The sequence below is a fragment of the Grammomys surdaster genome, unplaced genomic scaffold (assembly GCF_004785775.1).
Source record: "Grammomys surdaster isolate TR1022 unplaced genomic scaffold, NIH_TR_1.0 193, whole genome shotgun sequence".
NCBI lineage: Eukaryota > Metazoa > Chordata > Mammalia > Rodentia > Muridae > Grammomys > Grammomys surdaster.
In genome coordinates this window covers 1375171-1382377 of record NW_021604638.1, presented here as the reverse complement: position 1 = coordinate 1382377, position 7207 = coordinate 1375171, and positions in this window count along the sequence as shown.

The following is a 7207-nucleotide window of genomic DNA, read 5'->3' as shown; positions in this document are numbered from 1 at the left end:
ACTGTATAGACCCTAGCACTGTATAGACCACTGTATAGACTGTACAGGCCACTGTATAGACTGTACAGACCACTGTATAGACTGTATAGACCACAGTATAGATTATACAGACCACTGTATAGACTGTACAGACCACTGTATAGACTGTATAGACCCTAGCACTGTATAGACCACCGTATAGACTGTACAGACCACTGTATAGACTGTACAGACCACTGTATAGACTGTATAGACCACAGTATAGACTGTACAGACCACTGTGTAGACTGTATAGACCACCGTATAAACTGTACAGACCACTATATAGACTGTACAGACCACTGTGTAGACTGTACAGACCACAGTATAGACTGTATAGACCCTAGCACTGTATAGACCACAGTATAGACTGTACAGACCACAGTATAGACTGTACAGACCACTGTATAGACTGTACAGACCACAGTATAGACTGTACAGACCACAGTATAGACTGTACAGACCACTGTATAGACTGTACAGACCACTGTATAGACTGTAGAGACCACTGTGTAGACTGTACAGACCACTAGCACTGTATAGACCAGGTGTAGTGCTACACATCTGCAATCCCAGCACTTGGGAGTCAGGAGAAATGGGTATGTAAGGTCATCCTTGGCTACATAGCAAGTTTGAGGTCAGCCTGAGCTACATGGAACCCCATCTTAAAAGGGGATTCCTTTTGGATCTGTCTCAGCTTCCAACTAACAGGAGACCAGAGTATCCATTTCTGAGTATTCATTTCTTGAAGATAGCATCCCCTAGACCAACAGCCTGGTCACCAGGTGGTGGTGATAGAGATAAACGGATCACAGCATGGTGAGACTTTCAGGAAAACTCAGGGGCTCTGTGGTGACCATCACTGGCTCACCCGATGCATACATCCAGTTTGCACCCCTGAGGAGGAAGATGGATGGGGCTCCCCTCACTCACCCAGAGTCCTTTGTGAGGAGAAAGTGTAAAGACACTCAGACCGCAGCCAATCCTTATGATCAGGCTCCTATCAATAGCTAGATGTGTTTACATTGTGTCGTGTATGTGTATAGTATTTGTATGTGATTGCGTGTGTGCTCATGTGTGTGCATGTGTGTGCACATGTGTGTGTGCATGTGGAGGCCCAAGCTGGATGTCAGATTTCTTCTTCAGTTGCTAATCATTTTACTTTCTGAGACGGGTTGCCTCACTGAAGGGAGAGCTCACAAACGTGGCTAGTTTTGGTGTCTAGAAGGCTGCAGGAATCCTCCTGTTCCTGTTGACGCCCTCTCTCCCCGGTTCTGGGATGATAGGTGTGCACCATACCACCCAGAATTTACACAGTGCTAGATCTGAACTCAGATTCACATGTTTGCTCAGAGTCTTCCCAGCCCCTGATTAGATGGCCTTACATCTGGGAATCCCTTGCATTTGCAGAAGCTGTCTGCCTTCACGTTTCTACTGCTGTGATGAAACACCATGACCAAGAGCAGCTTGGGGAGGGAAGGGTTTATTTGACTCACATATACTGGATCACAGTCCATTGAGGAAAGCCAAGGAAGGAACTCAAACAGGGAAGGAACCAGGAGGCAGGAGCTGATGCATGGGGGAGTGCTGCTTATTGGCTTGCTCCCCATGGCTTGCTCAGCCTGTTTTCATATAGCTCCCAGGACCATCAGTACATGGGCGGCACCCACAAAAGGCTGGGTCCTCCCACATCAGTCTCTAAGAAAATCTCCTACGAGCTTGCCTGCAGCTGGATTTTATGGAGGCATCTTCTCGACTGGGGTTTCCTTTTCTTGGATGACTGTAGCTTATGTCATCTAGCCAGCACACTGTCTGTCTGCAATAACTTATCGTCAACCAACCACAGATGTGCTTGGATTTAAAGAAATGAACATGAGCTGTCCCCCCGGGTGTCTTGCTTCACTACTCCATGTTCCCACTCCCACCCTCTTCCCTCACCTGCTTCTCCTGGGCTCCAGACTGACCTCTGGCACAAGACAAACTGTCCTGTGCTCACTAGCACCTAACGAGACCCAGGCCCCAAGTCAATGGCCCAGTAGAGAATTGAAGTGGACAGAGCTCCAGGATTCAATTACCTTGGACCATTGCAAACTTGACATTTAATCTACAGAAAGTCACCTCGTTGTGAGTGTCCAAGCAGGCCTACAAATGTCACTGCACCCTGTAAAATACCATAGCCTTTCCAAGGTTGAGATGCGACTAGTGAACCCGTGTGAGTGATATTGACATCATTACAATAATGAACCTCCAACTGAAGTCAGTCCAAATGAACAGGCTCTGAAACGCTGCCAAACAGAACTGGATCAGGGACTCGGAACAGACCCAGTGTGTGCATGTTTCAGCCTAACACCAATTAGAAACGCCTGTGTCTGAGTTATAAGAGAGTACAAGTGAACACAAGCTGAAAGCCAGGGAGACCGACTTGTAAGTACTGTAACAAGGACAGCTGTCCCCAGAGGAGGCAGCATTTCAGACACCCAAAGCCCCAGAGCTTGAGACACTGAAGTGATCATATTTCAGAGATTACATGTTCATACTGCGTATTATATAACCCCGCCCCACTGGCAGGGTCTGCGCAGCCCCATAAAATTCAATTCATATTTTAAAACTTTTTTTTTAAATGTGTGCAGGTATTTTGACTGTGTGTGCATGTCTGTGTAAAACATGCATACAGTGCCCTCAGAGGCCAGGGAAATGAGAATCAGATCCCTTGGGACTGAAGTTTCACGTGATCGTGAGATGCCATGGTGGCGCTGAGAGCAGAGCTCAAGTCCAGCGGATGAGCTGAAGTGTTCTCAGCTGATGAGCCATCTCTCTGGCCCCATCATTATTAATGAAACTTAAACACACTGAAATAATTGACCCTGAGGGGCCAAATGTCAGCTTGGTGGAATTTTGACCCCAAATGATCATCTGTGCCAAACCAAACGAGCGCTCGCTCCTGGGTTCGGTGAGGTTTAGAGTTTGGAAATGATGAAAAGTTTTAGAAATAAAATGTTTCTGTTACAGAGGAAACATTCCTCTAGAATGGGAGCTAGTCCTTCATACCTGCCTGCCTTCGTGAAATTACTCGGGGATCCTGTTGCTTGTGAACAGAAGTAACCCACCCCAAGCCAGCCAAGCTATGGCGGAGTGTATTCTCTCATAACTGGGAAGCCTGAGGGGACGCCAGACTTCGGGTGTACTTTGATCAGGTTTTCAAAGGCTGGCAGGCTCTAAAAAACAGGGTCTTCCTGCCCAACTTACTTCAGCTTGATATGACTCTTTCTAGCAACAGGTCACACATCTCTACGTAGCTAAATCATAAGGAAGTTTCTTAGATTCTCAAGAAGGCCAGGGGCAATCAGAGTGTCAAGTTATTTACTAGTAGAAGAGGAAGTTGCTTTCTGCTCATCTCAAAGGCAGGAAGTGGTTCTTGCCTCTGTTACTGGACTCAACCACCTCATTAGCTCCTTTTGGCCAATTATTTCTTCCCATGATGCATTGTAACTGATAATAGGAGAGCCGGAGAAAAACAACAGGAGTCAGCATAATACTCACCGTGGTGTCACCCTCAGACAAGCTTGCTCCCTCATGGTCACAGAAGGGCTGCAACTGCTCCTGCCTTTCCTTATTCTCAGACTATTTCCCAGGATTCCCAACCACTGTCTCACTGTGTCCCATCAACTCTGATTTGATAGCGTGTCTATTCCTGAGCCAGTCAGAATGGCCTCCAAAATGTTTACCAGTGGGCTTAGGTCTTACCTGGCTCTCCCCTTAACACAGTAGATGGGATTAGAGGTCAAACAAAGGAAGATGTTTCCCCAGACGGAATCCATATCTGGTACCCAAACTAGGGACGAGGCTGACTCATGATGAAGCAACTAACAAAACAAAGTCCTCCTTAAAGCTTGGACTGAAATGACCTCCATCCAATACTACCCAGTTTGAGCCCTGTGACAGGCACTCTCCAAATGCCCCAGAGATCTCCCCTCAGTGGTCAAAGGTCTGTGTTGTCTCTCCCTTGGAGTGTGGTAGGAAGCTGTGGCCCCATTTCAGGGGCTAAGCACGGCCCAGGAGACTGGATGTCATTTCCTAGGCTAGCTCACTAAAGCCTGACTTCCATCTCCCAGCTTCCTCCCTTCCCCTTCTGGCAATCTTGCTCTCGCTCTCATCCTCTCAATGAAACCATCTGCCATCGTGTGTGCACGCTCAAGGGCGGCTCCACATATCGGAACTGTGGCCTTGGTCCAGCTGCATGCTGGGAACCAGGTGCTGCCGGCAGCGGAGTGAAGGGGCTTCTCACTGTACCGGTGCACACCAACACCTCCATGAGGAAAGCAAGCATGCTTTCGTGTTCGCTTTCATGTTCTTCTGGGGCCACAAAGACAAATGGTGTGACTGAGAACCAAACCCTCTGGAGTCCCCCCTCATTGCCCCTTCTGCATTCTGGGGAGACTGTATGAGGGGTACCAAAAGCAGCTCCTGTGGCCAGCGCGCGGTGGGTCAAGGTTCCCAGCAGATGAACTTCTGACCCCACACCCAGAAACCAGATCGTGGCAAGCCTACCCCTGTCGCTGGTGATAGCAATCTCCTGTGGTTTACTCTAGTCTCTAATCATTTGAGGAGGAAACTATTTGTCTTGAATTTCCAAATCCTAGTCTATCACCAAGGGAAACCAGGGTAAAAACTCAAAGCAAAGGCAGGAGCCATGAAGGAAAGCTGCTAGCTGCTCTGATCTCTTACACAACCTAGGATCACATGCATGGGCAGTGGGGGAGGATTGAGCCCTCTCACACCAATCATCAACCAAGAACGTAGTCCATGGACAAGCCCAAGGGCCAGTCTCCTGTGGCAATTCCTCAGTAGAGTTGTCTTCTTCTGAGATGGCCCTAGTTTGTGTCAAGTTGACAAAAAAGCTAACCAACCCAGGGTTTGGCTCGCACTGGTGGCTCATAGTCCGTCATTGAAGGAACTTAGCACAGAGGCTGCAGGCAGGAACTTGAAGAGGAAACCGTGGAGAAATGCTTTAGCTGACTCACTTCCTGGCTAACTCACAGGCTCACAGTCAGCTAGCTTTCTTATCCAGCTGCAGACTACCTGCCATAGAAGGACGCTGTACACAGTGGGGCAGGCCCTCTTGCACTAACAACACAGTCCCCTAGGAACATGTCCATAGGCCGAGCTGCCTGGACGATCCCTCAGTTGAGACTTCCCCTCTCATATGCCTCTAGGCTATGTCAGGTTGACAAGGCCAACCAGAACATGGCACCTGTCAACCCGACACACAAACACATCTATTAAAACCAGAACCTTGTCTTGTTTGCAGCCACGATCTCATAGTAATACCATAAAATAGCACAGCTTTAAAAGTTTGACGGTATTTTAAAAGTTCCAAAGCATTAAAAGTTCAGCATCTCTTCATAAGCCGAACATCTCTGTTGTGTGTCCCTATAAAATAAAATGCTGCAACTGCTCACAGCCAACCTTTGGGCTGAGCCTGAGGACCCCAATGAAAGAGCTAGGGGAAGGACTGAAGGAGGTGAAGGGGCTTACAACCCCATAGGAAGATCAACAATATCAACTAACTGGACCTCCTTCCCTCCTCCTGAGCTCCCAGGGACTAAACCACCAACCAAAGAGTATACAAGGAGGGACCATGGCTTCCGATACATATGTAGCAGAGGTTGGCCTTATCTGGCATCAGTGGGAGGGGAGGGAGGCTTGATGCTCCAGCACAGGATGCTGGAGGGATGAGGCAGGAGTGGGTGAATGGGTGGAAGAGCACCCTCATAGAGGCAAAGTGGAGGGGGGAGAAGGGAGATGGAATGAGGAATTTGTGGTGGGGTAACCAGGAAGGGGGAATATCATTTGAAATGTAAACGAATAAAATGATTAATAAAAAAGAGAGTTAGATATATAATTAAATCTAAAAGCATCACATCTCTTCAGAAGAAAGACAAATGTGTTTCAGTTTTTCAACAAATAAAACAAAAATGTCAAAAAATTATATAAAAAATAAAATGCAAGTTAACAAACTTTCTTCTTCCAAAAGGGAAGAACCAGGGCACAGGAACAATCAAAATGCCACCAGCATAAATCCAGGCCCTGCCACTGAGTGTGTGGTATCCTGGGCTCACTTATGGTCTGTCACCAGGGGCTTGGGTGGCCTCACCTCTCTGGTTCTGCCGACAGCAGCTTGTCTCACCGGATTGTTCTGCCTCTACCTCCCCCTACCTCATACTTGCTTGTGGTCCCTGGACCACAGTTTCTGTGTGCTGACCCCAGAGAGATAATCCCCAGAAGATCTCACCTCAGCGATGCTGGTCCCTTGTTCATCACAGCTGATTCTCCAGCCCCGACATGACCAGCATATACAAATTAGTTGTCAAACTATCACAGAAATAGCCTGGTCCAAAACCTTGATATGTCCTTGCATAACCTCATGTGTCTCTCACCAGAGCTGTCTTGCAATCTTCCACAGTAATGGCCCATTAAGCTCTGAGCACCAGATGACTCTCCCATCCCAAAGCTCCATAATCCTTGAATAAAATGTTCTAAAGGCATGGAAAGTCGTGTTCTCCACTCCATCCTGGCAACACACCACTCCCTGGTAGCAACTTCTATCTCCTGGCTGCTTTTCTGTTGCTACGATAAAACATCCTAACCAAAGCCACTCCGAGCAGAAAGAAGCTAATTCAATATATACTTCTGGGTCGTACTCCACCACTGATGGAAGCCAGGGCAGGAACTCAAGGCAGGAACTATAGACAGGACCCGAAGCAGAGGCCACGGGGAAATGCAGCTTGCTGGCTTGCTTTGCCCGCCTCCCCAGGGAATGATGCCGCACAGTCTCCACAAACAGGCCAGTCTGACTTGGGCAGTCTTCAGCTGCCATTTATCTTGTCAGATGACTCGAGGCTGTGTCAAGTCGGAGACGAGGGCTAATCTGAACAGTCTCTTCCTAGTTTTATAAGATACTTAGCATGATGGACAGGAGCCTACGGCCCGGCAAGCTGGTTCACCAAGTAAAGGTGCTTGCCACCAAGCCTGACACACTGAGTCCAGCACACAGGACTCATATGGAAGAAAAGAACCAACTCCCCCAATTTGATGTCTGATCTCCACATGCCTGCTGTGGTACTCATGTGTCACACACACACACACACACACACACAATATGAGCAGATTCAAAACTTGAACCAACAAA